This window comes from Tupaia chinensis, unplaced genomic scaffold (assembly GCF_000334495.1).
Source record: "Tupaia chinensis unplaced genomic scaffold, TupChi_1.0 Scaffold000099_1, whole genome shotgun sequence".
In the NCBI taxonomy this organism is placed as follows: Eukaryota; Metazoa; Chordata; class Mammalia; order Scandentia; family Tupaiidae; genus Tupaia; species Tupaia belangeri.
The window spans coordinates 6,332,678-6,339,365 of NW_006159563.1; the positions used below are offsets into that span (position 1 = coordinate 6,332,678).

The window sequence follows — 6,688 nt, forward strand, 5'->3', positions numbered from 1 at the left end:
TTGTGTGCATGCATGTGCGTGCCCAAGATCCTGAGAGGAGAATGGAGGAGAAGGGATTGCAGCGTGGCCATCCTTCCTGAAGGTGATTTCTTGCTTCCTCTCTGTCTTTCTGGCGAGCATATGTGCCCTATAGCAAAAACCTCTCCAAAAAGAAGTTGACCTGTCTCCCTGAGACTCATTTTGCAGGTGGTGAAATTGTCTGCTGCATTACCAATGATATCTGAACCAATCGGAAGCCTTGCGAGTGGAGCGGCTGGTCAGATTGCATATTCACTGCTGAATAGCATCGGAAATGTATCTGTCTTTGGTTAAAGACTAGCCTATGATTCCCTGGGTGCTGCTGGGTGATATCCACCCCATGAAGGGCATCCTGGATGGAGTCCTCATGGAACTGCAAAACTGTGCCCTTCTCCTCTTGAAAGATGTCATCACAACAGATACAGATGTTGCCTCCAAAGATCTGGATTTGGCCATTCTGTGGGCTCCATGCCAAGAAGAGAAGGCGCGAAGAGGACCGATTTAGCAAAGGCAAATATGAAAATCTTCAAATGCCAGGAGGCAGCTTTGGAGAAATATGTCAAGAAGTCAGTTAAGGTTATTATTGCGGGGAACCCGGCCAATACCAACTGCCTGACTGCCTCCAAGTCAGCCCGTCCATTCCCAAGGAGAACTTGAGTTGCTTGACTCTTTTGGATCAAACTGACCTAAAGCTTAAATCGCTCTTAAACTTGGTGTGATTGCTGATGAGGTGAAGAATGTCATTACCCGGGGAAACCATTCCTCGACTCAGTTTCCAGATGTCAACCATCCGAGGTGAAAATGCATGGAAAGGAAGCTGGTGTGTATGAAGCTCTGACAGATGATGGCTGGCTCAAGGGAGAAGTCACGCCTGTGCAGCAGCGTGGTGCTGACGTCATCGAGGCTAGGAAATGATCCAGTGCAACATCTGCTGCGAGAGTCACCTCTGCCACGTCAGCGACGTCTGGTGTGACACGTCGGAGGGAGAGCTGTGTCATTTCTGATGGCATCTCCTATGGTGTTCCTCAAGATCTTCTCTGCTCGGGACCAGCAGTTAGCATAATGGCTATGTCGCTGGACTCCCACATAGTCGACCGCGGTTCAAGTCCCGGACCCGGTGGCTTAAACTCACGCCGGGAGCGTGTGCGTGCGTGCCCAAGATCCCAAGAGGAGAATGGAGGAGAAGGGATTGTGGCATGGCCATCCCCCCTGGGGTGTGATTTCTCACTTTCTATCTCTCTGTCTCTGTCTGGCGAGTGCACACACCCTATAGTGAAAACCTCTCCAAAAAAAAAAAAAAAGATCTTCTCTGCTCACTCCCTGCTGCGATCAGGAGTAAGACCCGGAGTTTTGTTGAAGGTCTCCCTACTAATGATTTTTCACAAGGAGAACATGGATTTTACTGCAAAGGAACTAGCAGAAGAAAAAGGAACTGCTTTTGAATTTCTTTCTTCTGCCTGACTGGACAATCATTATGATGTTACTAACTGCCCCAAAGCTGAAGAATCTAAATGTCTTCGATACTAGCACAAAATAATATTGTACTTAAATTACTTGTGAAAAACAACACATTTTAAAGATACTGTTCTTCTTGACACAGGTTTATGAGTAACAGTTTATATTTTGTATTCTAAATAAAAAAAAATATATTGGAAAGAAGTTGATATTGAAGCCTGGCCCCAGTGCCTAATGGTTAAGGAAGTTGGATCCCATAAGGCCAACCATGGTTCAAATCCTGAGCACAGTGACTTGAAAAACACACTAGGTTTTGTGTATGTGTGCTCCAAATTCCAATATATTGGAGAAATGGAGAAGGGATTGCAGCTTGAGCAAGCCCCATTTTCGGGGGAGGAGTGCATATTCCTTCTCTCTCTGATGAGTGCACACACCGTCTGGAAATTAAATATATACACACATACACACTGACGCAAATAAAATCCATACTGCTCATATACCTTAACTCTACATAATATACACACATAGAAAAAATAAAATATTAACAGTGGTATCCTTAAGTGATAGAATTAAGGATTTATTTTTATTTTCTCATTTACCAATTTCTGCATTTTTCAATTATTCTACAACAAGTATACATTGTTTCTATACTAGAAAAAAACTTAGAGGATGTATCTCCCCACTGAGTCAGTTTTTGTGCATGAGACTAGAATACCATAAGAACCACTGTGATCACCAGATAAAGACAAGTGACTGCTCTTCCCCCATTCCCAAAGTACTTGAAGAATACTAAAAATCGCTAACAATAGCAACCACTACGGTCATGACCTATATTGAGAATTGCTGGCCCACTACATAATTAGAGTTGTGGAGAAACTCCAGAGTTACATCTAAGTCAGAGCTGAAGATAAAGAGTTCAAAAATAAAACTTGCTTACTATAACTCTATAAATTAGAACTGTTTTAATGTAGAAAAGATAATTTTCAGAGTAATCTTGTACAAGAATATGAAAAATTAATAGAAACAGATTTATTTCCTATCCCCATTAAAGAAAAAATAAATTTTAATGTTAGGAGGGTTTTAGCTATACCATCAACCCTGTCAAGACCAGAAAGATAAAAGCTGAGAAATTTAATAAATTAGGATTTCGATTAACAGCATTTAACACTCATTGAACTGCTATATAGTGGCTCCCATCTTCCCTTGCCATTTGAAAACATGAATGAGTGCTAATAAAAATCTGATGGAGGGCCAGCTGGTGGCCTGGTGGAGAAGGCAGCTGGACCTCACATGGCCTACTACACGCTGAAGTCCCAGACCCAGCAGCTTGAAAACCAAGTATGCTAGGTATGTGTGCATGCATGCCCAAAATCCTGAGAGGAAAATGGAAAAGAGATTGCAGCAAAGCCATCCCCCTGGAGGTTGCTTTCTTTCTTTCCTTTCCTTCTCTCTTTCTCTCTCTCCTTCCCTATAACCCCTACAGCAAGTACACACGCCCTATAGTAAATTACAAATATACTGGGTCATCGGAAAAGTCATGACACATTTTTGTGTAGAGAAACACAGATAAATACATCATGACTTTTTTGACAAATATATATATATATATACACACACACACACACACACACACACATATATATATTGGCCTAGTAGAAGGCTTTGTCTTACCCAAATCACAAAGTTAAATTGTAAATAAAAAACCTACAGGAAGGGTGAGAAAAATAGAGAATAGTCTTTCCTTGTTTTCCTAGAATCTTTAAATTAGAGATAGCTGCCTGTATAGGAAAGATTAGTGACCATGCCTGGTTTAGACAGTTTCTGTAGATTTCTTTCTGGCTCTCTTTATGCTATGATAAAGCCCTAAAATACCCACTGACACAATAAGCATGCTATTTTATAAAATATGCCCTAAAATTTTAGTGCAAATACTTTACATTCTATAATATCCACCAAGACACAACAATTTAGTTTAATGAAAAAAATATTTAAAACAACTCCAATGTTTCAAAACACATTATTCTACTCTAAAGTACTTGAAAATTCTATCAATATAAGGCGTTTTCTATTTTTAACTATCCTCAATTTTTTTTAAATTTAACAAAATTCATCATCATTATTATTTTAATTTTCTTATAGAGCATACACACTCAACAGAGAGAGAAAGAGAAAAAAAGTGAGACAGAAAGCCACCGGGTCTGAGACTCAAACCGCAGTTGGCCATGTGGGAGTCCATCGCCTTAACCACCACACCACCTGCTGCCCCCCAATTATTTTTAAATTAACTATTCGGGCCAGCCAGTGGCATGGTGTCTGAGGTGGCTGGCCTAAGGAGTGCTTTCTCATGTTCTCTTTCTCTGTGTCTCTTTGTCTCTCTGACAAGCACATGTGCCCTATAGCAAAATTTAAATAAATTAATGAATTTATTAATTTATTAATCACTCTTATTCTACCTCTAAAAGTCTTAATCACATGGAATCAACAAATTCCACTAAAACTTTTAAGGAAAAAAACGGAAGGAAATACAATGACAGTCTAAGACAGCCCCAGTAATTCTAAACTATAAGCAGCAGGAAAAAAATGACCAACATATAACAAATTATGTATATAAACAGTCACGCTAAGCAGATTTTAACCAATAAAGATATAGAAACGGATCTTAATATCAGTGTTTTCAGAAAGAGATACGCCAGTAATAGCTTTGTGCTGATACAAATAATTTGCAGATGCTAATAAATCTAATTTAACATAAATCCCTTTAAAATGTAAATCATGTACCATTTGAATGTGAATTACAAAATAAAATAATTCTCTTAGTAAATCAATATATTTTTCAAATACCCAAAAACTAAAAAAAAAAAAAGCTCTTCCTGTTTAACTTAACATCTATTTTCATCTATTTTTCAAAGTAAGATTCACCATGAACACATTTTAGATTGTATTTTACACCATCTTTAGCTAACCAAGTGAAAAATCCAATAATACACTTTTGTCAGTACATAAAACAGCAAGAGCCGGCAAGGTCAGGAAACAGAACACAAGTTCAATGAAACTGGTGTGGTATGAATTCAGAGGCACCCATTTGAACATAGTCAGAAAGAAGAAAGTGAGCTACAATACAGGTTTTCATTTTGAATTTGACTTCGAGAGAGTCTGTGTATTTTGACCTTAGAGTGGTAACTATGGACAAAGTTCATGCTCTCCTACCTCAAAAGGTCTAATGCAACAGAGATATGATCATTCTATGCTGCTGATAGTTTTCTACCGAGCCTTTTATATTGATGTTACTGATTTTGTTTATCAGTCCATGATGTAACTACACACTGGTGTAAAAAAAATTAAATACGAAATTTCTATACACATTAAACCCTCAAAATAATTTTTGCCTAGGAATGGATAATATAATGTTTAAAATTATACAAACAAACATCCAGTAAACAGCATTTTATTTTATGACACTCTGTGTTAATACAATAAATATACAAAACTTCCAAACCACTGAAAACATGCAACATTAGAGGGACAAATGGAGGGCATTTATACAGAACTGGGACAGTCACCATGATGGCAGCGCAACAGCACTCATTGACAAAATATACAAATATCCCTAGATAAATAATCCAAGTCCCAAATTACAAATCACTGAGCAATGATTTTCCAGTGTTCAAACTTTAGTGTGAAATAAAATACCCATGATTTAACAGACTGAAAAGTGACATGGTTGTCTATATATGGGAAGACCATTTCATGACTGTAGTACTGAGCAATTTTATTAAATACAAAATACTAACAAATGCTGACTTTTTGGAGTGAAATGTAACTATTTACTGATTATTGTTAAGAAAATAGTGAATGTAATAATTTAAAGCTCCTTTAATTCCTGATCAAACCATAAGCATTACCATCTAAAATTTTAATGTACACTTATGTTTTTAAAAACATAATTTTCTCTCTCAAACCTGTATTAACCCAGATAACCAGATTTTAAAACATTTTCCCCATCCACACAAAGATATAATAGGTTGTAGCTGTTCTTTGCTATTTAATAATGCTAGCTTCGGGGACTTCTACATGAAAAAGAGAAACATCAGAATTCTGAAGAAAAGTATCTCGATATTTTTCAAATCTCTGATACATCTTTTTAAAGAAAAACAAAAATGGACGTGGGATATAAACTGAGGGTGGATATAAGTACACTGTATTTTGTGGTCAATATTTTGAATGTTTGTGAAATCTACACTCAATAAAGTATACCGACAAAATAGATTTTCAATAACCTCTGGAAAACTTTAACTTAGTTGGTTGAGAATGTAGGTGGAGATTATCACTGGTTACAAATATTTATAAAAAACGACTTTTAAATTCATACTCTGAATCCGGTTTTCTTCAGAATAAAAAGAGTAACTTCCAAGAACATTTCCTCAATTAAGTAAAATAAATCAAACGTAAGCACCATTCGGATGCATCTGTGTTACTTGGTACCATGCGGAGCTTCTTCATTTTAAATAGTGAGAAGTTGGCATCCAACACCCAGCATGAAACTAACTTTAACTCCAGACTTGGGGAGGAGAATGGAAGTGATTTAACCATTTATGCCCAGTAGATTTACAAAAAAAAAAAAAGAAAGAAAGAAAATCTACGTCTCAGATAATATAATCCAATAGGCCATCCTTACTTAGTGAGGTTGAATAAATCACTACTGATCATACTATAATCTTAAATGAGCTAACAACTTCCAAACTATAGTAGCATGACTTACAAATATCTTTGAGTCATTTAATTAGTATTTAAAATGATTCAAAGATTCAACCCAAGTATGTAAGAATGAAGTTCTAAGCTGCATAGTAATAATTGTAATGATTATCTTCATAATTAATGCATTTTACTGTATATGTATTATCTTACTTGGTACAATTAAAAGTTTTATTTTTTTCTATTGCTGCAAATTTTAAATATGTTCAATCTGTCTCAAAAACTGAAGACTTAGATGTATCAGGGATTCAAGTATATGAGAAATGCCAGGGCCTTTTTATTTTGAATGACACTAGAGAAGCTAAAAGAACACTCCCTTAAATACTGTATGTTCTTTTTAGACAAAGAGTTAGGCTAGCCTTTTTAATGCCTCTGTTATATATCACCCTCCCCCCCCAAAAAAAGAGCTGCCAAACAGAATCTCAGTTCAATTAAAAAGAGTAGCCACAAGACTATACCAAAG

The 6,688-nt window shown here is 36.7% G+C and overlaps 1 pseudogene; it reads left to right on the top strand.

The window, feature by feature from the left end:
- The first annotated feature begins 271 nt into the window (after positions 1–271).
- LOC102469939 (malate dehydrogenase, cytoplasmic-like) lies at positions 272–1,504 on the top strand (annotated as a pseudogene).
- Positions 1,505–6,688: the final 5,184 nt, after the last annotated feature.